We start from the raw sequence: 25,102 nt of genomic DNA, 5'->3' as shown, positions 1-25,102 counted from the left end.
CGTTGGGCGTACACTCCAGCTCACATATTCGTTGGCGCGCAATTCTTATTCTAGCAGACCTACCCAGGGCATGGTTTTCAAATGTTCCGCGATGGGCTGCGAACTAAGATCAAATCAATAGAAGAATGACCACGACTGATTCCCTTTTAAAAACAAGTCTTGTCTCTAGAAGTCCTTCCTTCCTGGGTTATCATGCTTTGGTATGTAAGTCTATCTACTCACATGGCATGTTTCTTGTCAAATCGCATGCTTGTCATGTATTTAAAGAAAAACAAGTATCTAAACACACACTCTAACAAGGTTGTACTCCAAAAGCAAAAACACATCTAGAGGTTTATTTTCTGAAAAAAAGAGTTCAGTTGCATTGAATGAGAGCAGTGGCATCAAAGCATGGCTGCAAAAAATGAATTTAAAGCAGATTTGACTTTAAGTAAAACATAATAGCATTATCAAAAGTGCAATGTTCCAACATTTTTTTTTTTTCTCCAACAGCTGGGAATGAGTTCTAAATCACTAAAAATACTCTACTAAAAAAAAAAAAAAAAAAAAAAAAAAAAAAAAAAAAAAAAAAAAATCAGTTCAAGGAGACATTAAATGCAACATGTCAGAGTACACATACAGTCCTTGTGTGTAATATCATGCTGTGTTGAATACTGCATCTCAACTTTTGCAGAATGTGTAATCTTGTTTCATTGCATGAAGAAAGACCATTCACTATGTCTTGTAATACACATAGATGTACAACACCATGCACTGAAGTGGACACGGTCAAAGCCAATGGCCTCTGGCAAACAAAAATCCTTTAAAAAACTGTCACACTTTTAAAGCACCATATTGAGTTAAGAGTGAAGATGACATCATTAATGAACTGTCCCAAACTGCTCATGGCACTTGTAAATGATATTGCATGCTAATTTTATGGACTTACAGCAAATGTCAAATAATCACCAATAACTTTGACAAATGAGGTAGCGAGAATTTTCATTTGGTGTTGTGTAATTGCATGTATACATCCCAAAACTTACATACTCTATACACAACTTTGAGCTCAGGGAATCTATTAAAAAGTAATTGCCAAAGACTAGTGCTAAATTGACATTTACATTACTAGTATGAGTACTGTATACATGTGAGCTGTTTCATACCCTCTGAAGGTCTTTTACGGGTGTATCACACAATGAGGACAGTTGTTTGGAGCTACAATGTAAGCTCAGTGAAAACACAGACTGTGCAACAGACATACTCAGTACTTGACAGTTATACGTACACAAAATTTGAATCTACGTACATTTGAAGCACATACATGCACATGGACAGGAATGAATGCTGGTGAATAAATGGTGGTTTTGCAGCTCATCAAAGTGGTGGACAATGGTGATGAGGTGGAACAACATGCAGTGAAATATGAGAAAGGAAAGTGCGAACTATTGGTATATTTTTATACATAAAGCTCCTTTGTATTCTGTCCATCAGAAAATGTTTTCTTTGTAAAAGAAATTGCTGTTAAAAAACATACTAGAGCTCAGCAGCTGAAACTTTTTTTTTTTCACGGAATTAGAAAGTGCTTTAATTTGTTTTTCCTGGATACCTATATCTTCCAAGTGGTCAGTAATTAAACAAGAGCATTGCACATTCTGACAATCATTTGAATGTTACAAGCAAGCAAAGAAGAAAAGTGACATAATCAGAATCACATTTATTTCACTCACTGTGTTTGTAATTGGGATCTTTATACTGCATCAATAATAAAAGAAAGGTCTGTAATTATCTCAGGAGACTGATTTGTGTCAGATTTAAAATATCAATGGTCCACATGCAAATAAAAGTTTCTATATAATGGTTGACCTGTGAAGTATACAATTTGTACACTCAAAAAGTACATGCAGAATAAATGTGGGATACATCCAGTCTCTGAACTACAGTAATTCCTGTACCCTGTTGACTGTTAATTAATACTTGTGATATGAAGGAAAGGGAATAGGGATACAAGCGATGACGTAATAATGCTTTTGATAACTGCTTCAATAGCAGCATGGACGAGTAGAAATATAATGTACAATGTAATCTATAATTCAAAAGCTAAATATTCACACATCACATGCTATATAATGGGAGGAGAATGCATTCACACATACACAGAACAAAAATAACTTAATAAAGTAAAATTATCAAGCATTGCTGACTGTAGGGCATTACTGATACAAACCTCTGCAGGTTTGCATCAAGTGGCTTTTACAAACACCACACTAATTTAACAAAGTATGTCACAGACATACTTTACAATACAAAACACACAAATACAAAACACACAAATACAAAACACACAAATACAAATACAAATACAATACAAAACACACAGTCATCACTTTTAAAAAACTGGTTTGAACACATGGAGCAGAAAGTTTTTCGATGAATACTATGACACACATACTCAATTATAAAAAAAAATCTAGAATTACAGACGGATTTTGGTATTTTAATGGCAGTGTAATGGCCTTGGCATAAATACAGGTTTCATTTTTAAGCCGAGGAGTGATAAAACTTGGCAGGAAAGCAAGAAAATAGTGATTTTCTCATGTTCCATTTTGCAATTATCTTGCTTCGAAAGCATCTTTTGTTTAATAGTAGTCTTCTAATGGTGGATGAGAGAGGAAGAAAGCTCTCTTCCCACAATGCTTTGCAAGAAGAGGCAATCACTGGTAACAGGCCGCCCTGTCCGAGCAGCTTTGGATATAACTACAGGTAATCTTTATCAAGCTGAAAATTCCCTACCCATGATGCTTTGCAAGGAGGGATTCCATCAATGGTAAAAGGTCGCCCTCAGTGCACAGCTGGAAATATTTGCTGGTAGTTATTTTAGATGCTTCAGTATCATAATCTGTCATATGATGCACTGAATCTAATAATAGACCTTGCATCATTTTGAAAATGGTGTCACTGATGGTTTACTGAGAAAACTTCGCTTGGTCAGGGAGTCATCATCCATGGAAAAAAAACAATGTAACAGCAACAGCCTCTCCCCATAATGAGAATGCACAACATGAACCGTGGTCTGTGACTATTCCAACCATGAAATGAGACATGAAAAATTGACTACTGGTTACAAGTTTGTTTTTATTTTGTTTTTATAGTGAGATGATTGCATTTTTGCATCGTATTCAAATTTTTCTATGTTAGGTACAATATGTACGTGTAGCGCAATATGAGGTGCTGTGCCTCTATTATAATACCTACAGTATACAATTGTACAATAAAGTAGTTTTACAGTGCATAGCTGAGAGTCAGTCTTCAAGCCATTAATGTGAGGGCTAACAAAATGCAGCAGAGCATTCTACACAGGTGAACCGAATTGTCATGTGATGATGGGGATGTTTATGGCAAGAAGTATACATCTTTTTTTCCCCCAACCCTTTCTGGTGATATACATTTTGTAGGAGGTGTGAACACAAACAGACATGCAAAGTTCAGATGCGACTGGACGGTGGAACGAGGTATGATGAGTGGGGTGCTTCACATTGGGCGATCCATGCACAAAGAAGGATGACTTCAAAACTTACCCTTTCCACCTACGAAAGTTCTCTATGGTAATCTCCCACTTCAACCTATGATTCCTTTGGTCAAAGAGAGACAATACAGAGATCGACGGAGGCAATGGGTTAGCAGCAGGTTTGCTTTGCTGGGGTCATGAACACTGTGCAATATCTGAGAGGGAGGACTGATTTGAATGCATAATGGTGACTGGCAGAGTTATGCATGAAATCCACACTGCTTGGGACAACAAAATCCACAAACAATGATGATAAGCAAAGCCTTTGAATAATTAGTATAAAAAACATTCAATCATTCAATCATTTTCACGACAAACATCTATTGTACTTTTATAACCAACATTCAACACCATCACTTCAATAATGATAAATGAAATACAGTGTCTACTGTACATTTATTTTGTTCAACAATCAACAATCACAGACATCGAACTACAGGTATACAGTACATTGTACAGTATGTACCTGGTACATGTACATTGTACAATGTACATTATGCACACTTTCACTACTGGGGAACAAGAATTTCACACCACTTTTAAATTCTTTTTATATCTAATTCTTATCTATATCCTTCTTGAATGAGAGGATCTAGTTTCCTTCAAATAATTTTGAAAACGGCAACATCACAAGGTGTCGTACTGTACACATAAGAAGTAAAGAGGGTGGCACATGGAATAAAAACAACAGATTGTCCTATTAACTCCTGAACAGATTGTCCAATTATCATCAAACATTCACATAATGTTTTTCCTACCAGTAATCTTTCTGCATTTGCTGAATACAACCATACAATGTACATACAGCGGTAGGAAAATTATCCTTCGTAGTTCAAAGGCTTTGGTGACAGGGAAATAGGTACACTGTACAAGGTGCACAACCATCCCCAACTATCATTATAAATGAATTGCCAATATTACAATCTGAACACTTGCCTACATTTATGCAATGCTTGTTTCAAATAAAAGACAAAACATTCCAGAGGCTAACTGTACAACAACAAATCTAATCAATACTACAGTCTATCTTTTCCCTTTTCTACACTCGACAAGTAAACCTCATTGTTTGCATTTCCGAGGTTCACTACTCTGGGCCATAAACAGGCCGCATGGAACTTGTGTTAACACACTTCAATCTCTTTTGTTAAACACAATTTGAAGTATGCTATCTATGTCTGTGTAGTATAATCACTCTGGGTTCTGCCAACACCCTATACAAGTCCCTATGTAGCGTGTCCACCCCCAATCACCAACCTCCACCTACATGTAGGCCCTACACCCTATAATTTACAACATAACAAGGTTCTGTATCTTCACATTGTATCTGCCCACACAGAGACAAATACATGGTGTCGAGGGGTGCATAACATCTATGGACATAATCTACAAATATCAAGTGCACATTCTACAAAAATACGTGTGCATTAAACCACAAAATAGCTTTAGACAATCACCAGAATGAATTTAAAAAGAAATCTATATCTCCTTGAGTGCACAAAAGAAGTCTAGATGGACAAAAGTTATTTTAAAGTCACAATCAATATTCAATCAGTCATTAATTCATAAGATTTTACTGTGTTTTGTAGACTATCAATAACACTATTAGAAGCAGTGGCAGCATTTTAAATCTTGCTGAATGCTCTGTCCTGTTTCTAGAAATGATTCAAAATGGCATTGCTAAATGTGAGCTTCCACTGGAATTTGAGGCAGTGATTGCAAAACTATGATAATATATTTCCCCCCCCCCCCTTCATATTACATGTAGGTAGGGTTCTGGCAAAATGAAAAAAAAAAACAAAAAAAAAAAACTAAGATGTGAGCATTATTTCCTAATGATGTACTGTGTAATTTACTCACAGAGTATGAACAATTTGTAGAATTATTTTCTTGTAAATAATCATGAAAAAAAAACACACCACAACAGATCTACATTGTTCCTTTAAGGTGGATGACCTGAGGGGAGAAAGAAGTAAAAGACAAGTGCAGTAGGGCCTTTAATTTCCAAGGTCATTGCACTTGCAGCCATCAGGTAATGACGTTCGCAGCCTACACTGACACCTCTGGTTGAAATCAACACTTGCCTCCCATCAGTTAGATTCATGCACCAGCCTTTATCTTCCTACAGACAGGAACTTGTGCGATGTACTTTTACAGTGTACAATGTATGTGTACAATGTACACAAGGAGGTCCTTGCTGGTACGCCTTTAATGACAGACCACATTATATATACCGGTAATCTACAGTTTACAGTCTACAGCATGCGGTGTGAAATGGGGCCTTGGAGATACAAGAATACCACCCCGGTGTTAATCATTTGATACCAACTGACAACTGTATGGCAAGGCCTTACCCTTATTACACAATCATGTGCCCAAAAAGAATGTATTGTGCACATCAAGAGTACAAGCTCATACATTGAACACAAAAACAACAAAAGGACTTGCTTTTAAAGAGTAAATTGAAAGTAAGAGCTCTTATACAGGATGTTAATGAGTGAAAATATCTTTAGCTATTAAATTGGATATATTGCTGTATCCACCATTCTCATCATCACATTCCTCATCATCCTTGTAATTGTCATTAATTACTTGTATCATATTCATAGTCACCTGTCAGATCAATTCATCATTTATATGTATACATTAAAAAACACAAATCACCCCAATAATCATGATCATTGCTTTACTGTGAAAATGTAAAACTTTACTCTTTATTGCCATCATGTTTGCCAACATATGACAATGTTACCATTCTGCTCCCAAGACCAAACCACATTAAAGGTTGGAGTGCCATTTTGCATGATTTAATCCCAGAGCTACTTTTTGTACACTTGTACACGTACACTGTACGAACAGTCAAACTACACATGAACCATGATATGTTTAATACATTTTGTATGTAGTTTGACATTGTGAAATGGTGCCATAGTTCAAGTACTACAAATGTACGTCAATCTGAGGTACATGTACATTGTACATGTACCAGCATTGTACAGATATCACACAGTCATGCATAAAGTCAGATTCGGTGGGCATTTACAATTGATCTTCTCTTTACTATTAATACATTACAGTGTATATCATTCCTTGCTACGGTCTATTAATGCTTTAAAAAAATGCCAACTGACAATGTGGAGGCTCATTTTCCACTAAACCAATTACACACCCCACACCCTTCATTGTCACTTCTCTCAGAGGTCAAGCCCACTGCCTGCAACATGAATTGCAAAATCCTAATACTGGAGAAATGTTACCAGTCTATTTCTGACTGACAAGCACACTGCAATGGATTACGATCCCTGCTATTTATTAGATGTCAACGATGAGATCATTAGTCCTGCATACAATAGTTCCATGTGCAGCTATTGAAAGCGATCATTTATCAAATTTAAGTAGAATTAGCATATTTTGCTAAGATGAAAAATATTGTGGTTTGCTGAACCAACTTGTAAATTCATATCCCAAGTGCACTTTAGCAAGCACTTTCCAAGTATTTTCATCCATGCACTACAAAAGCCAGCAAATATTTGCATGCCTAATTTTACTACAGAATGTTCAATTCTCATTTTATGCAGTGAGTTAGTACAACTATGCATGGATATATACTACTAACAGAAAAACCTAGGTACAGAAACAACAAGAAACAATAAAAAAAAGAAAAATATATCGATGTATTTGCTCTGCTGCAATCTGAGGATTTTCACACTCTTGACACACCTGTCTTCTTTTTTTTTAATCACTTTGTAGTGATTTCCATTTTAGTATCGATGTCTTCCTACTATAGACATACTTTTAAGCATAGATTTAAAGGTTGTAATTGATGATGAATTTTAAAACATGCAGCATCATCACCATTTTTATCACCACCATCATCTATCAAATATCATTATCAACTAAAGTGTACCATCCAAACTATAATCAATTTCCTCACAATCTTTGTTTCCATTAATATCACAGCTCTTCCTTATCTCATCCTTAAATTCATTTCAACTGATACCACCATCTTTAAATACCACCTAAACCATCATCACCATCATCATCTCAATCAACATCTTCCCCATTCTCATTCACATTATCTTTATCAGTTTTGCTACCTACAATATCATGATTCATCAACATCATCCAAGCAACTTCGTTATAATTGCATAAATTTTATTTTTTTAATACCATATCTTCATCATAATTATCATCGCTGTCATCAAGTTCCTAAAACATCCCCATTATCATAATCATCATCATTGTTATCATCATCATCAACATCATCATCATCATCTTCATCATCATCACTATAATCTTCTTCATTGTTACATTCATCATCTTCATCACCCTAATCATCATCAAATCATTATCTTCATCATTATCATCATCACCACTATCACCACTTTCATCATCATCACCTCCACAAGTTCATCCTGATCACCATCATCTTCATCACTGGCCCAAAGAAGATAAAATTTCAATACCTGGATGGGTGCCGTGCTCGGTGTTTGCCTCTGGAAACGCTGTCTCTTCTCTCTGATGTCAACTTCTTCCATCGCTATGGAAATGGGACGCACATCAAGATGTCATTAAAGAAAGATAATTCCTATCTGCATGGCGAAATGAGAAGGAGAAGAGACAGTGAATATGAAAGGCCTTTAAACTCTACATTATATTCATTGCAACATTATTTTAAATTGACATGCAATGAAAAAAAAAAAAAAATCCCCAACTTTTAAGACTGACACAGAACCTGTGCCCTGTAAAAGACAACGAACAAATGGATAATCACACCAACAATAATTCTTTTTTTTTTTAATTCTCTGAATCACATTTGTAATGCACATGTCTGCTTTCAGCTTCTACAGTGCTGTGCCAGCAAACTCCTATTAAAAGTCTTCACTACCTGGTACACATACATACCACCTTCTTGGTAGGGTACATTGTTCACTAGCTTTCTGATCTGTACAGGGGCCTATAAGTACCTGCAAAACTGAATGCACTTTATAGTAATCAATTTGGCTTTCAACCTCTAAACTCAATACAGCTGTTTACATTATCCCATGCCCAGGACAGAGTCAATGAAAATAAACACACACACACACACACACACACACACACACACACACACACACACACACGCACACAAAAACCCACTTCATTTTGCAATTGGCAAGCTACTAACATCAAACACACATTGTTGACAAAACTACAAATAATCAAACAATGAAAATCCTTCTGGAACACCTTTCAAGAGAACAGAGAGAGCAGTACAATGTACAGTAGATAATAACACATTATCACACAATGTGGAACGTGCTGCAAAATACAATGTACTGTTGTACTACAGTAGATACCATGTCATTTTTATCATTTTGCTTGTTTGTTTGGTTGTTGTTGGTTTTTGTTTGTTTGTTTTTTTTTTTTGGGGGGGGGGGGGAGGGGGAACCATTTCAATGTGAACAAAGTGCAGAAGTGTGATTTTATAAAATCAGGCAGTCACTCATCTGCCAATGCTGGTGATTGTAGTTCATCACACTGGTACAGATGCACTTGAAAAACTGTGGACTAATTACATTGTAACCCTCCCAGCCATTCAGAATATGGCATGTTGTGTCGACACTCCGAATTTTAATTAGGACTTCAGCGGGAGGTCTGGTAAGAAGCCAAATCTCTAGATAGTACACATTTGCATCTTGATGACAACAGTGGTGTATAATTGATTCTGATACAAAATCTACTCCAAACGTGATACGTTGTATAGTTGGTTGTTGTCAAGTACACTGTACTTACATAGAGGTAAAATCTTTCAATATGATATTGCAAAATAGAGCCGAAGACAATTTAAAGTGATCTACAATAAACAGTGTGATGTAAAGACTATCCTTGATGACAAGATTAAACATCTATCCAGCTGCTTACAATTGTATAATCAAATCTTACACTGTATGTGTAAGGTGGAGTCAAAACAAAATTTGTGGGACTCCATCTTTGTACACAATAATGAAGTTCTCTTTGCAAAAATTTCAAAATTTGGGTCGCCACTAGGGTTGCATCTTTTTGATTCAGCTTTCTCACTGTCCAAACAAAAGTAAACTTTTTGGGTTGCAATTATTTGCAAAGAGCTGACCTGCACAATTATGAATATTATGCTTATAAAGTAGTCTACATCTCAAGGCAAATTCAAAATACAATGTATTGCAGAGTGCCATAGCACGGTAAAAATATCAAGGAGCGACACGTGCAGTGCAACGTGGGTTAGCTTGAAATTTTGTGCAGTCACCGTTCTCACTGCACAACTTTGTGTCTTTTTGCAAAAAATCACAGAAAACTGTGCAATTTCGATCAAAACCCAAATCACACAAAAATCATGATACTTCTGTTCTCACAGTAAAAAATTCAAAATTTAGGCGATCAGGATTGTGACCTGCAAAAATGTGATATTCTGAGTGCAATGAAACAGCACTGGTGTGACATTAAGATCAAAATTTTTACAACAATCAAAATCTCCTTTTCCTTGTCTAGCTTAAGACGCAATACTCGATGAACACACAGCAAACTCTACTGGAGTAGGCACCCTAGGATCTTCTCCTACTCTGTTTACTTCCTTAAGCAGCCAGCACTGACGATGATAATTTGTTCTTTCAACAAGGCCCTGTTGACCGTAGGACGGTGGCAAAATGCACGACGAAACATTCGAGAGGGAGAGGCGCCAACGAAGCAGGCGTCCCGACACAGAAGCAAACCCGTTATCTGGGACAGCCCCCTCCCTGATGCATTTGGAAGGCATGCCCTGAAATTGTAATGCACTCATAAAAGACCATCCATTTTAATTCCCCATACAGTTAACCCTGTATTCTCCTCCACCCGACCACCATGAATAAAGTTAATAATGGCATGATGCCAAGGAGGAGGGTGCCTCTTGGGGTAATGCCTGTTCCTCATAATTCCATTCACCATGCACTTCATGGAATTTGAAACCTGTTAAGATGCACATTTTTAATGTACCTACTGTACAATCAGGAATGCATTGAAGGCTCACATGGGATGGTTGTTGTTGCTGCTTTTTTCTTATCATTTTAATACTGTGGTTGCAAATGGGATACAGAAAAATCATTTGTTGACAAAAATGTATGGGGGGAGGGGCAATGATTAATTTGAAGAGGGTAAAGTACTTACAAACACATACAACATACAATTATGGTTTGGACAAAAACTAAGTTCAATAATACAGGCAATTTTTAAAAATCACTTATCTTTATAGAAATGTGTATATACTTCTCTCCTATCTGATCAAGTTAGAACTAGAAAATGTTGCCATCATCATTAATACTACATGCAGTTTTGTTAAACTTTGTACATATTACTGTAGTAGTACAATGTACATAGTAGTAGTAGTAGTAGTAGTAGTAGTAGTTAGTATAGTGGAAGGTGCTCTCGTAAATTAAAATATCATCATTTATTAGTTATGAATGCTACCTCATTGGGTTGATCACTGAATTTTATGTATAGGCCTTACACACGAGATAAAGGATTTAATTGAAGAACGCTCTATATTATATGTACATTAACAACACACACAAAAGAAGAGTACTGTAAAACGAGAAATGTTCGCGTGCATTTTAATTTCGCGAATTTCGCGAGCGCCAAGATTCGCGAAATTAAGATGCACTCAAAATTTCTTATCTACACTATATGCATTGAACGCAAGAGGCAATTCCTGAAAATTTCTTGCCACGAAAAAGGCCGTCGGTTCCAATTCGCAAAAATTTCGTGCCGCAAATATATCATGTTTTACAGTAATACCAACAACGGTAATTCGTCAATGTTGCTGGGTATTGAAATTCACAAAGTTCCTAGTTTCTGGGTATTGAAATTCACGACTAGTTTCTGGAGACCTCAATAATGAGCATTTACTGCTGAATCTTTGATTAGCAATTATACCTTTATTTAAATAAATTGCATTAGCTGCATCATCTAATTCTGCATCAAAAATTAACTCCTGAATGTTTATTATCAACAACATGCAGAGTGAAATGTCAAAATTGAAATTCCAGACAGACAGTGTACTGCTGCAACTATAAAACGTTTGGTGTCCAACCTCAAGGCTGTATGCAATACAATGTATTACCAAGAAATATAGACATACGAAATTATCCTCAAATCTTAAAATAATAATAATATTTCTAGAAAGAATATGGATACACTTGACTTAATCAAGCACTAACACTTAAAAAAAAAACCCTTATGACCTTTGTAGAAACACAATTTACTTAAACTGCCATTGGAATGTATGATAAATGAAAATTCACATTATTTGAGGAATTCTTCAAAACTTAATATGTTATGTCTCCCTGTCAAACAGAGCTTTAAAAAAAAACCCTAGGAAACATTTGAAGGGCCTTTTGATTGTTTCCACAGGAAACTGATACATGTACAACGAACCATGCCACACTTCCATTTACCGGTATTGTAAAAGTTCACAGCGTATACATGTGACTCTGCATCTCATAACTAACAAAAAGTCGTAAGACATGAATTTTGGTTAAGAGCAGACTTTAAGCTTTAAAATGATGTAGAACTCAATTCAATCTAAATCTAATTTCAAATTTAAATATTGGAAAGCAAGCACACACTCTGGAAAAGTGTGTACTGAGAAAAGAGGGTCTGAAGATCAAGCACTAATCTTACCAAGCCTTGGTCTGTGCAATAAATGGGACGAAAAAAACAGGATGTCAAACTCCGTGGCAACAATGAAGGGATAATCAGATTAAGCTGAAAGTGAGCATGCTCTATCAGTACATTGTATCCATGACCATGGTAGCTCCATGCCATGACTAACACCAACTTTCAAAACAGTAGCATCATCCTTTCAAAAGTTGAAGAGTGTGGGTTTAAGAAATGAAGGGGGGGGGGGGGCTCTGAGACAAACTGAATGCACTATTCTTTTTTTAAAAGTGTCCTAAAAAAACTGCTAAAAGAACACAATTTCAGATCTGTTTTATGATCCCAAAATATAGAAAAATGGAAAAGAAGAATTGCTCTTTCAGAAACATAAAAAATATGAGATTTACCATGAAAAATAAAATAAGAAAAGCTTACAACTGTCTAGGTTGTGACCTCTCTCACCTATTTTGAGTATTTACATGAAATCAGGGCATGCAATAATTTTTTGTGATGCACAGTCACATAATACTCATTCAACTGTTTTCTCAAATAGGAAGACTAAGCTCAGAGGTCACATTTTAAAATAGAGCTCATGATCTTTACTAAATTTTGACTTGGCAGTTAGTCTTTCATTGATGAAGATTTTCTGGCAAACCCATATAGAAGAAGCCCTTTACCTGTCCTATCTCCATTCCTGATGTTCAGGAAGGGTACTATTAAATACACTGTATGTGCTGAGATTCACAAAGCACTTGCAATACGATTAGGATTGTGGTGTAAGAAAATACAGTTGTATGAGGAGCCAAGTGTTACAAATCAGTCATTAAAAACCCGGTAAAGATGAGTCCCGAGTTTACTTGCAGAGACTCCAACCCCAAGCACCTTCTGATCTGGAGATTCTCCCGCCTGAAACCCCTAGCAAACAGGAGACTCCCAACTTGATGTGCTCAAAGCGCTAAGTTCCTTATTGCCGGGGTCCAGCTCTAGGGTTCTAGATGTTATTTCATGCTATCTATAAAGGCTTATTTTTCAACATACGATGACACAAAGTCAGAAATCATTTCAAGCGGGAGAAATTAAATCTCAAGCGGGAGAACAGGAGATTTTGCAAAAATGGGCTTTCGGCAGGAGATCTTCCGTCGAAAGCGGGAGAGTTGGAGTCTCTGTACTTGTGAAGGTGTCTATGGGAAATGCATGTTATAGCAAAATCAGCCCGTCCACAGCGGGTTATCAAGCTTGCAGCAAATTCAGCAATTGTTCGAGTATTCATAACCTGTCTTCTTTCAGCACAACATTTGAATTCCTAACATTGGATCAAATGGGTAATTTGCATTCGTATGCAGATCAGTTGCGTGGGCTGTTTGCAATACGCACCATGAAGAGTTCTCCTGTATACCATCCTTACTGTGAAACACACTATAAATACAAAGTGTTACTTTTCAAAGTTACTACTTCTAGAGCCATCTAGTAAAATAGTACCCATGCTTACATGTGACTAATAAAAAGGCCTGCAATAAAGGCAACTGTAGGTACAGAGTACATACCATATCAACAGAGAAACATGTGGAAATCCTAGAGCTTGGTGTTCTATATTTTTCTTCAACTGACCGGTTGATTAATCTTTATCAAAGTGTACATAGCACACTTCACTGTTTACATTGACTGTAATTGAGTAAATTAAAAGGGGAAGTCTACCCTAAAAATTAATTTACCGAAGTGTGATTAGATGCAGAAAAAAATAGAGGAACAGGACAGTGAAAGTTTGAGCAAATACTGATCAAACCTGAGAAAGTAATTGTTTTTTGAAGCTGTAATCAGTCAAATAAATTGGCAATTTTGTGATGCTGCAAGCAAGCTCTAGCTCTGGTCAAACGAACTTTTATTTATTTTTTTTGAAGGGCAGATTACCCATGAAAATAAAATTAATGCATGGTAGCAGCTCAACTGGATGCTAACCGGACATACACTAGGATGTTTTGAAGTTTCAATTCTCACACCTTTTACAGTATTAATGGCACAGTGATATTGCATATGTACAAAATGTACATGGCATATTTTGGGTGCATTTTCATTTTTGCAAAAAAAGAACAACTTGCAAAGATATTGTCTCCCCTAATCCAAATGCTCTGTGTTGTCCAAGGTGGGAAATCACAAACTTTTAAGTCCTGAAAAGGGAAATAACAGAGCTGATTTCTCATTACATCATTGTGGTCGTCATTCACAAAATAAACAGTCAGAATTTGTAACATCCACATATGAATAACAAATAAATACGGCGATGTTTCATCTGATACTTCACAAGTCTCCAACTAAGGAGCTAGAAGTTGCGTCATTTCATCGGTGGTTTTTCGAATAATAATGATATGGCAAATTCTGCAGGATGACCCTCCCCAAGTAGTAGGTAATGTAATGCACCACAAGCGATGTTGTCATTTCTACGCATCAGCTATTGATCCAATTTGGCCAGTTGGCGACCTCAAGCATGACGTTTATGAAGGCTTCGTTGTGCAAGGAAAAAACAAACTCCGGATTTCCCCATGATAGCTAGTCTCCACTCAAGATGCCGCGAGTTTGTGAGACAGAACTGTGCAACCAGGCAGGTGGGAAGTCTCTTCCCACCTCCCCGGTGCAACATTTATCAGGGCTGAACCAAGTGAGTGCGGTTCTAGACAATTAGGAAAACTCATTAGGTGGGACATGGAGACTGATATTTTTATGTTCCTTCCCCTGACAATGAACCTATTCATCGCTTAACATGTCTGGCACGGTCTTCATGACTTCTTGTTTTCCATCAGGATAATGAATTTACAAAACAATGGCAACAGGGGAAAGATAGCACTTTCACATACAATGTACCTACAATTTGTACAAACTGTTGTATAATGTACATGTAGCTCACGTTAAAAACGAATGCATTTAATTTTCACACAAGCATTCACCATCAAAGTCTTCATTTTCTCACAGAACATTCATTAATGTCCCGAAGGAAGCATTGACTTGGAAAGTTTCATCACAAATATAATGCACTGCTGGGACAGCATTTTTAAGTTTCTCTCAAGTTCAAGTTACAAAGAAAGAGGGAAAAAATGCTCTGTATATGCTGAAATGGTAGAACATTGCCAATCTTCGTAGCAGGGAGGTGGGGCCCAGTTTGTACAAAATGTAGCTATCGGGTTAATATTGTTGAGTGCATGGAAGTACAGCTTGTACAAATGCCCAGCTTCTTGCACACAGTGGAAAGTGGAAATCTCCAACACCCCAAACAGGGACTGGTCATTATCGCAAAATAACCAGTTATTGAGTTATGTAAACCCTCATGCTTGCACGCATGCTTGCATACATGTACCAAATTTGGCTCGGTGTCACGCACCAACACCTGGACAAAAGATTTTTCACACATGATGGCGAGCACACACTTTAAAAAAGCATGGACTGGTTCAAGACCAATAGTTTTTTTAATACACAATTACATTTCAGAGTAAGGATTTCATTTTGGAGAATTTCCTCCAAAGTTCTGAGGTTTTGTGTAGCTACCTAGCAATTTCTGGTAAAAGTCAACAATATGAGAAATGCATGGGCCTCTGTGAATCTAATTCACCATATACAATACATGTAGTTTCACAGAAACAATGGCTAGCTCCCTATGGAGTGGATATTAACACAAGATATCTATTCAGCCCCACCTGATTACAATGTATACACTTTGAGTATACACTTTCAATATATCATCAAACCATTTATCATTTTTACAACCTTTCTCACCCACAGTACAGTGTACTTTGAATCTCTGGATGAAATGAAATACAAGATTGAAGGTTCACCTTATTTATCTACATACAAAAGTGTATGTCCGGTGAAAGACATCTTGATATTTCCCAAATTTTCATTCATTATATACCAGGTCTGGTCGACTGAAGACTACACAGTGATCATAGCTGCGGAAATATCGTCATTCTATCTGGTTTCCTGTTGATTATCAGGACCTGGGTCTGCTGACATGATGCTCATGATTATAACTGTCAAGTACCGCAAATGTCACAGAATCATGCAACAATCTTCCTTTAATTTCTTGTGGTTGCCATGGTAATTCATAAGGCATCAAAATGGGTGCACTTGTGAAGAAAGGACATGCATTTTGAAACTGTCCACATACACATTCTGTATCTAAACAGTGAATTAGTATTGAAGGCAATGCCTTGTACAAATTGACTTGATTAAACTATCAAAGTAGAGTTCAAGAAAGAAAAAAAAAAGATTTAATCAAATATGAAAGTTATGGAATTCTATGCTAAATGTTTCCACAGAACAGTGACACTGCTTGTAGCCATGCTTCAAATGGAAATTTTACAAAGTGATTTCTGTAAATAACAAAGGATTTGCAAGCAGACCAATGGGAGACGTATGGATTGATGGCAATATACACATGCATCATCATCTCATCTTTTAATGTAGTATGTTTACCACAAATATCACTGTTTTGTGAGTGTTACAGTATGAAACTGTAAGTCCTGATTTCTACATGTATCTAAAAGAAAAGTACAAAACTTACCATTCTATGTGACTGGTTTGGTTAAAAATCAATGCGCACACAGCAAATGGCATTGCACTTTAAATTAGTCACCACTTGGTAGCCATGGCAACAAATGAGCACAGTGCCATGAAAAATCACAGATGTCACATTTTGGTTACCCACAGGGGAAACCACAGTTTTAGCCTAGCAGCTAGGCAGAATACAACATGAGCAGATGAATGCACTAACATGTATCACCACGAGCTGTAGACAGAACACATTTGTCTCATTGACATTCTGAAAGCCTTGTTTAACCTGTTGAGGACGGGCTGATTTTGCTACAGCATGCATTTCCCTAGACGCTTGCCCGAGTATACTTGGGACTCATCTTTAAAGGGTTAAGTTTTGCCCAAGTATTTTGTGTGATTCCTCCAACTGTAGGAATTTCTTACACCGATCCCTTCTGATTCGTAAGACACACTTTTGAGGTTTTGTTTAGGAGTTGAGTATTGGAACTTGGGACAACCAATGCACACGAATAGAATAAAAAGTAAACATTTGGAATTTCACAATTTAATCTTCTTCTTTTTTTCAACACTTTTCTCTTTGACCCGTTACTGAGATATAGGTACATGATTGATTACTTCTGAAGCCAAGGGATTCTTCTGATTTTCTTTAAACTTTCACCTTGTAGAGTGTCTCAGTAATCTTTCTGCATGATCACTGAATTCATGCACTTTCGGGGAAACTTCCTATTTCCAAAGCCTACGCAAATCAAAAACTGTCTTGCTACCCTCATTTTTTTCCAAGCCTGATGGTTTCCTGTTTACATGAAAAATGAAACCAAAATTGGAACATATCACCAACAATACAGTGTTGCCAACAATACAGTGTTGCCAAAAGAGAATTGCAAAGGGAAAAATATGTGTAAACGATACTTGCATAAAAAAATCATTTGACACCTTTATACTTTACATAATGTATAATATAAAACCAACAAAAGACAGCATACGAGAAGGCAAAAAATTAACAAACAATTATCACTCTTCCTGCCAGCTAAACCAACCACCTACATTGGGCCGGATGCATTTACGCTACCAATTGCTTGTGCTAGCCTTTTACTCGAATCCGTGTGCATTAAAACAAGCAATTGCTTGCGAGCAGAAGCTTTTGCTAGCAAGCACAAGCAATTGCTTGCTGCCCGCAAGCAATTGCTTTGGAATAGAGACAAAGCGTTTGCTTAAAAACGTATGCATAAAACATACCTTTTGCTTGTTCTTGCTAGCAATTGCTTGAGATTTTCCAAGCTCTGTAAAATGAGCTTGAGCTTTTGCTTAACTGGGACGTTCCCTTTAAGTATCATTGGACCGAATGCATAAAACAAGTAATTGCTTGTAAGCAATTGCTTTAAGCAAAAGCACAAGCTCGTCTAGCAAAAGGTCTAGCTCTAGCAATAGCTTAAATCCATTATATGCATAACCTTTTGCTTGTGCTTTATACGGGTACCTTTTGCTTGTCCCGCACAAGCAATTGCTTGCGTTTTCAACAAAAGGGATGTCACGCCTGTGCGAGCACAGGAACAAAGGAGTGTGGCTGCATGTATTTGAAGGGGCATGTGTGTGCGGAAACATTTCCTGACATAGCAGAAGACCTATGAAATGACACTCATAAATGCACACACGGACGCATACACACAACTATACACACACATGTATTACTGGCTGATTCCCATCACTGCTTACAGTAGCCCGGATCTTCCAGATCGCACATCATTTGCACGTGGTGAGAGGTCTCTTTGCTCTCCACCGAAGTCAGACGTCCTACCTGCTTTTGATCACATTTTGCATGCTAACCACTGGACATTCCCGTTGTTGAAATGAAAAAGTTTCTTATTCTACTTATGAGTAATTTCTTGTAGATTTGTACCACTCCTTCACAAGTGCGGTCTTTCTTTCATGAATATGAAAATAATACTTAAAAGGGAACGTCCCAGTTAAGCAAAAGCTCAAGCTCATCTTACAGAGCTTGGAAAATCGTAAGCAATTGCTAGCAAGAACTAGCAAAAGGTATGTTTTATGCATACATTTTTAAGCAAATGCTTGGCCTCTTGTTAAAGCAATTGCTTGCGGGCAGCAAGCAATTGCTTGTGCTTGCTAGCAAAAGCTTCTGCTTGCAAGCAATTGCTTGTTTTTATGCATACGGATTCGAGTAAAAGGCTAGCACAAGCAATTGCTAGCGTTTATGCATCTGGCCCATTTTCACAGTCATACAAGAAAGACCACACTTGTTCAGAAGTTGTATAAATCTACAAGAAATTACTCTTTAGCAGTGTAAGAAACTTTTTGATTTCAACAACGGGAATGTCCAGTGGTCAGCATGCAAAATGTGATGAAAAACAGGTAGGATGTCTGACTTCGGTGGAGAGCAAGGAGACCCGTCTCCACGTGAGATCTGGCAGATCCGGGCTATTAGCCAGTACGTGTGTGTGTGTGTGTGTGTATCGATGTGCGTGTACGTCTGTGTGCGCATTTATGAGTGCCATTTCCTAGCTCTATTGCTATGTCAGGAAATGTTTCGCACACACACGCCCTTTCAAATACATGCTGTCACACTCACCTTTGTTCTTGTGTTCGCACAGGCGTGACGTCCCTCTTGTTGAAAACGCAAGCAATTGCTTGCGCGGGACGAGTAAAAGGTATGGGCAGAAGCAAAAGGTTATGAATATGGATCCAAGCAATTGCTTGAGCTAGACCTTTTGCTAGACGAGCTTGTGCTTTTGCTTGAGGCAATTGCTTACAAGCAATTGCTTGTTTTATGCATTCGGCCCATTGTCACATGGCATGAAATATTGCATCATCTTCCATGTGTAAAGTTCCTGGGCTCTCTTGCACATTCATTTGGGCATCATCAAAATAATCTGCACAAATGAGTATCAATGACACTGTGCACATAGTGCATCACCCTCCTTCTTTCTGTCTTTACCTTCTTCAATACTATGTGTACCATGTCAAAAACTTAGTGGGGTAGTTTCCCAACAGATGATTTGAATTCAACAATAATGCAGAAAATTTAAGAAATACACACTACACAACAAAATGAAAGATCTAGATTCAAAAGTTATGAACGTGGAAGTTTTGGATATAATTCCATAGATGTGCCATCTTTTCCAGAAGAAACCTCTTACAGTTTTTGATGTTACAGCTATAATAGAAGACATGAAGGCAAAATAAGAATAAAAATTTCACCAAAAAAAGAAAGAAATAATAATAATAAATAAATAATACTTTGCTTGGACACTGAAGAGTGCTTGCCCTACAATGTAGCTCCTCCAGAAGGCATGGAGACTTGACATTCGTTGTGAATATTTTAGTAGCAGGCCAGGGGATGTGGACTCTTCATTTAATAAAAAATGGAGATTTGGGAAATTCCATATTATTTCTAATGTTGTTCTACTATGTACAGTAACGTCACAAGCTGTTGTGAACATTTTATCTCCAGAGGCCAGCACACAGACTCCACAAAACTTAAATTATAAGAAATTAGGTACAAAACTTTAGCACAAATTTTATTCATTTTCCTCAGCTTTCACTGAGTATTTCATCAATCTTTCTGCATTCACTTAAATCCACTTCTAAGTTTGGGTAAAATTCCCAATTACGGTAATTCCAGCAATTTTCTTGTCAGGCTTTGCCCTAATTTGAAAGATGCGTATACTAGTACTACCATTGTAGGTGCAGAATTCATCACTGGTAATGATCAGAATTTTATTCATGGATGTGGAATTATCCAATATCCAATCATCCGGATAACTCACCTAGTCCAGGGAGAATCTTGCTGCTAAAATTTTAATTTTGTAATTTGGGAATTTCATTTTTCATTGCATATCTTACAGTTTGTATATTGGTGATAGATTACTTGAACTGGTTATACTAATAAAATCTACACAGAAAGTAAAAAAAAACACCCACAAAAACTTGCAAACTTGAGAGAGAAAAAAAAATGCATTGTATTCTTCTGAGTTTTAATATGCGTCAACAATTCAAGCATCAGTTGAAAATCTAGCAATTAAGAGATGCCTTGTTACTTAATATAATTCTGCAAACTGTCAGAACAAATGACGAAAAGAGGTTTTGTTTCTGCACCTTTACAAGTATGGAGACCAGCGGAACCAGCAATGAACAGCAAAATGTAGTCTGAAATCAGATACAGTGCTCAACAAACTGCATAAAAGTGGCATTTGGGACTTGATGGGATTATCAAGAAGGACGGAAAAGGATAACAGACTACAATGAGGTGACACTGCACACAGTACCACTAAGATAGATCTGCCACAGCTGGACTCTGGACTCTGTACTCTTTGGAAGAATGTTTGGCAAGCATTCCTTGCTTTCTTCTTTGCAGATCTTTTATGATTTTTACGATGTGTGTGTGCCTATCCAGAACCTTCCACAGAAGTGCTCATTATCCCCTGAGCCATCGTGGCTATTAACTCGTTATGTGCCATGGTGGAAACCCCCTGTGTGCCACGTTATTCTGAGACACGAAGGTAGTCATGCTTTGAGAAAGAATTCCAATTTTTATAACTCCTACAAATTTCTGTTAAGCTGGACATAATAGTGAGCAAAGTTAAAGAGGAATACCAAACTTTGCTTCCATATAATTTGTACAACGTATAACAATTCTATTTTCAATTTTTTCTTTTAAACTAGTTAAACCAGTTACCAGTTGCTACATTACTGTAAATGCATGACTTTTGCACATAAAATAGTGACAGAAACTTAGAATGTACACGCAAATCTAGTTGGGAACACCGCTTGATAGTCAATCACCACATAGAATGCAAGCCGTATGTGAGAGGAACAAAAGCGCGAGAAACGCTTTGATTGTACCGCGGGATTAGCGATTTATTGATCGGTTTTGGCGGCTTGTTTGTTGAGCAGAATATGCGAAGTTGGCACGCCGTCGACTGAGCCGGACGTGCGAATGTGGCACATTAAGAGTTAAAGTGGATTTTAAAGGGACTGTACAGTACTGGTTGAGGTGGGGATTCATGTTTTGAACATTCCTAAGTGAGATAATGAGAAACCTCTTTGATATGAAATATGAAAGAGCATGTAATTTTAAGAAGGATTCAATGTTTATTGATGAAAATTGGTTTCAAATGGCTGAGATAAGTGATAATAATAAGTGATAATAATAAAAGGCGACAGGCCACGCCCTTTATTAGGATCTCTTTGGTTCACCAGGTTTTTGGCTATCTCAGCCACTCGGTGCATCGGGATCATTCATCTGTGCATCGAACATCGTATTTGGACATTTCCAGGGGATTACATGGACCTTGTGATTTAAGATTTGGCTGTAATGCATGTAGGGCCTAAGTGATTCCATTACTGATTTATAATTGTTTCTATTGATCATTATTGTACTGACGTGAAAACCGATTACGAGTCTGTACCCACAATATCACTGAACTACCGCCTGAACATTAGTTGCTTGTTTCTTTTGTGCGATCATTCTCAGAGTGATTTTGGTCGTAACAAGTGGAGTTCTTCTTAAGGGTCAACATAATTGTAGGCCTGGCAGGGATTTTTCATGACTCCAAAGAGCAGACTATTATTCCAAATTGACACAGAGAAATGTACCAGGTAGTGAACATCATCTTCCATGCACTCATACCAATGCATACCATATACCCTAGTGTATGTCTGTCATTCAGTCTGCACTACTAGTACAGCTGTACCTCACTGTTGTGTTTCTGCATAACGTTTGTGCGTGTGTTTGGGTAAAGTGTGTTCTCATTATTCTTTTGTTCTTTCAGTGATTTTCACAACTGTGTCAATGGCAACACATTCTCTCATTTTGCCCCGAAAAATTTGAGATTTTTGCAAATCGTGTGTGGGTAACATCTGCTGCATAATGTGTAATGCCTGCTAAATGCCGGTACTAGATCTAGATGATGTATTCTTGTGGGGAAAAAAAAAAAAAATCTGAAATCTCATGATGCTCTGAGTCTTATTCTTACTGCTATTTTTCATCCTGCTGATTTGTTCTGAGCTCTTCTTTTTTTTTTTTTTTTTTGGGGGGGGGGGGGGGAGGGGTGAGTGGGTGCATATCAAAAGTGGCTTTTTCAATTTGATTTAGTTGTCATATCTGCAGAAACTACAGTAGGCCCTACCTGGTAATCGATTTGGAAAATTAAAAAGCACTTTCCACTTTCTGATTCAACCTGGACTCCATAGATCTAACATCAATTACCGTATAGTCGCCTCTTGCGTGTATTTCCTACGCACTCCCGGGTTGGCGAACTAACAATAGGCACTGAATTAGTTCGCCGCCCACAGCGCGCCACGTACACACGTGTTATACACACACTTCAATGTAGGATGCACTGTGCATCATTGCGTTTGAAAAACTTTGTTAATCTGCCACCTATAATCCATTCAAAATCAAAAACATTCTTGCATTAAAAATGGTTTTGTCACATATTACATAAGGGGAAATACATTTGGATTCCAATTATTTGTGTTTTTATGGAGGTAAAAGGTGAATTAGGAATGTCTTTTGAGAGCAATGAAAATCCGTTGCCCCAGCTCATCTCCGATCATGGTGTGCGTTTATACATGCCTTGTGAATGTCTGGCGACTTTAGGTAGAGGCGACTTAATGGTAATTGCTGCTAGTCAAGATCTGATTTGGGTGAGTATAAAACACAAACTTATTACAAAATTTCTGCAATTACAAAGTATTTAAGCATGTACTGAATAAAAAGCAACAAAATAGATACATTGTCAATTATGCAGTAATCAATATCATCTTCAATATGAAAATTACATGTCCTTGCAAACCCCAAAACAGCACTCCGAGATCTCAATTTTATAGGCACCGAGTCAGGTCCATAAAGTTAAAAGTGTCCTTGTGTCAATTGTTCAATCCTTGTTGTGCCTTTCGACTGTCGTGTCACTGTCAGACTGTTTCCTTTGTTTTGAATTTGCTCAACTTCAAATATCATAAATCTTGATTCCCATAATACCCCCCCCCCCCCTGGTAGTCATAATTTATAGAGAACCATACATTATTATCAGTACCAGTCATCTATAGTCGATAGACTCTACTACTAACGTTAGTTAACAGTAGACATCTTTTTATGCATGACTGCACACGAGCCACAACCCACGGGCCACAAGCCACACATCACAAGCGGCATGGGCAGGTCCCGCGCCCCTGTGCATGTGCCCGTGCCGTGGGTGGGCAGGTGTCATTTCTGTGAAGAACCAGAGTGAGTTTCACTGGAAACGCCCACCACGTAAATTGTACCGATACAGAGGAAATCAGTCTTTAACATAATTCCCATCACTGCATTCCATAATTCTAATAACGAACACACACAGGCCTACAACTAACATCAGATCCCTCATTGCTCATATCATCGTGCATTGCTTATTTGGCAAGCCATTGGCATTGCATATCGATCGTACGGTGGGCTAGTAAAATACGAGGCCAAGACGGCTGGCCTGGCGAGTGGCACCATGGGCTGTGGTGGAGGGTAAGTAGGCGTAGCCAGGCGTACAGGTCCTTACCGCAAGTGCAGACTTTAAAATACGGAATATTTCATAAATAGCCACCTCTCTAACAGAAAAATAATACCATTGCTATTTCTCACCTCGTTATCTAAAGGATTCCCACAGTCTATTTGCAGAGCTACAGCAGTATCCAAAATATCGCCGATTTACTGAAGTCACCAGAGAGAAATCGCGATCACAACCGCCTGGCCACTGGACGTACGTTCCACGAGCGGAAGTGCAAATCTAAATGAACCGCCACGTAATGTGCTTTCACGTAAACACCTACCTCACCTACGAGTATCACGCTTCTCGCAGAATCGAAACAAGCCACAGACAGCGCACGCGATGAGTAATAATACTATGGAAGGCCATTGCAGCCATTAAACTCGTATTATACAACGTCCAAGTAGATCCTTGTAATTTGATTGGAGGATTGTTGGTGACGTGTGATATTCAATAAGTACTCCATTCAACGCGCCGTGCAATTTTGATTCTATTTTTTGCGTGCAACTTGGTTCGATTTTTTTCGTTCTATTCCACAGTTCGAGAAATTGTACGGTACTGCGCGTACTGTGTGTTGCATATTGAGGATCGCATTGCAGCTAAGCGCAGTGTACGTGTGCGGTACATGCATGCGCGTACGTAGGCCTACATAATGCTAGTGTACGTGTATTGTATCTACACTGATTGCATCGAGCCAGAAAGAGAATCGCAGTGGATCCACATGTAAGTATGGCTATATTTTTCATACATAATAGACTTCTAGGCCTACTTAGACAAAAAGGATCTACTTGGACGTTGTATAAATCAAATAGTGTATGGTCTTTACTCGTGCAAT

The 25,102-nt window shown here is 37.7% G+C and overlaps 1 protein-coding gene across 1 annotated transcript in view; it reads right to left on the bottom strand.

Moving 5' to 3' along the window:
* The window catches only part of LOC139726093 (oxysterol-binding protein-related protein 6-like), a 74,177-nt gene extending 49,681 nt beyond the window's left edge, over positions 1-24,496 (bottom strand). The window contains exons 1-3 of the mRNA XM_071637174.1: positions 24,363-24,496; positions 8,011-8,136; positions 3,558-3,611 (exon numbers count right to left, since the gene is read on the bottom strand). The gene's annotated coding sequence lies outside the window, so the exon portion shown is untranslated. The remainder of the gene's footprint in view (positions 1-3,557; positions 3,612-8,010; positions 8,137-24,362) is intronic.
* Positions 24,497-25,102: the final 606 nt, after the last annotated feature.

This window comes from Diadema antillarum, unplaced genomic scaffold (assembly GCF_040938485.1).
Source record: "Diadema antillarum isolate AM-2024a unplaced genomic scaffold, OU_Dant_1.0 seq00000079_RagTag, whole genome shotgun sequence".
In the NCBI taxonomy this organism is placed as follows: domain Eukaryota; kingdom Metazoa; phylum Echinodermata; class Echinoidea; order Diadematoida; family Diadematidae; genus Diadema; species Diadema antillarum.
Note: the sequence above shows the minus strand (reverse complement) of the source record. Positions and strands in the feature narration are given on the sequence as shown.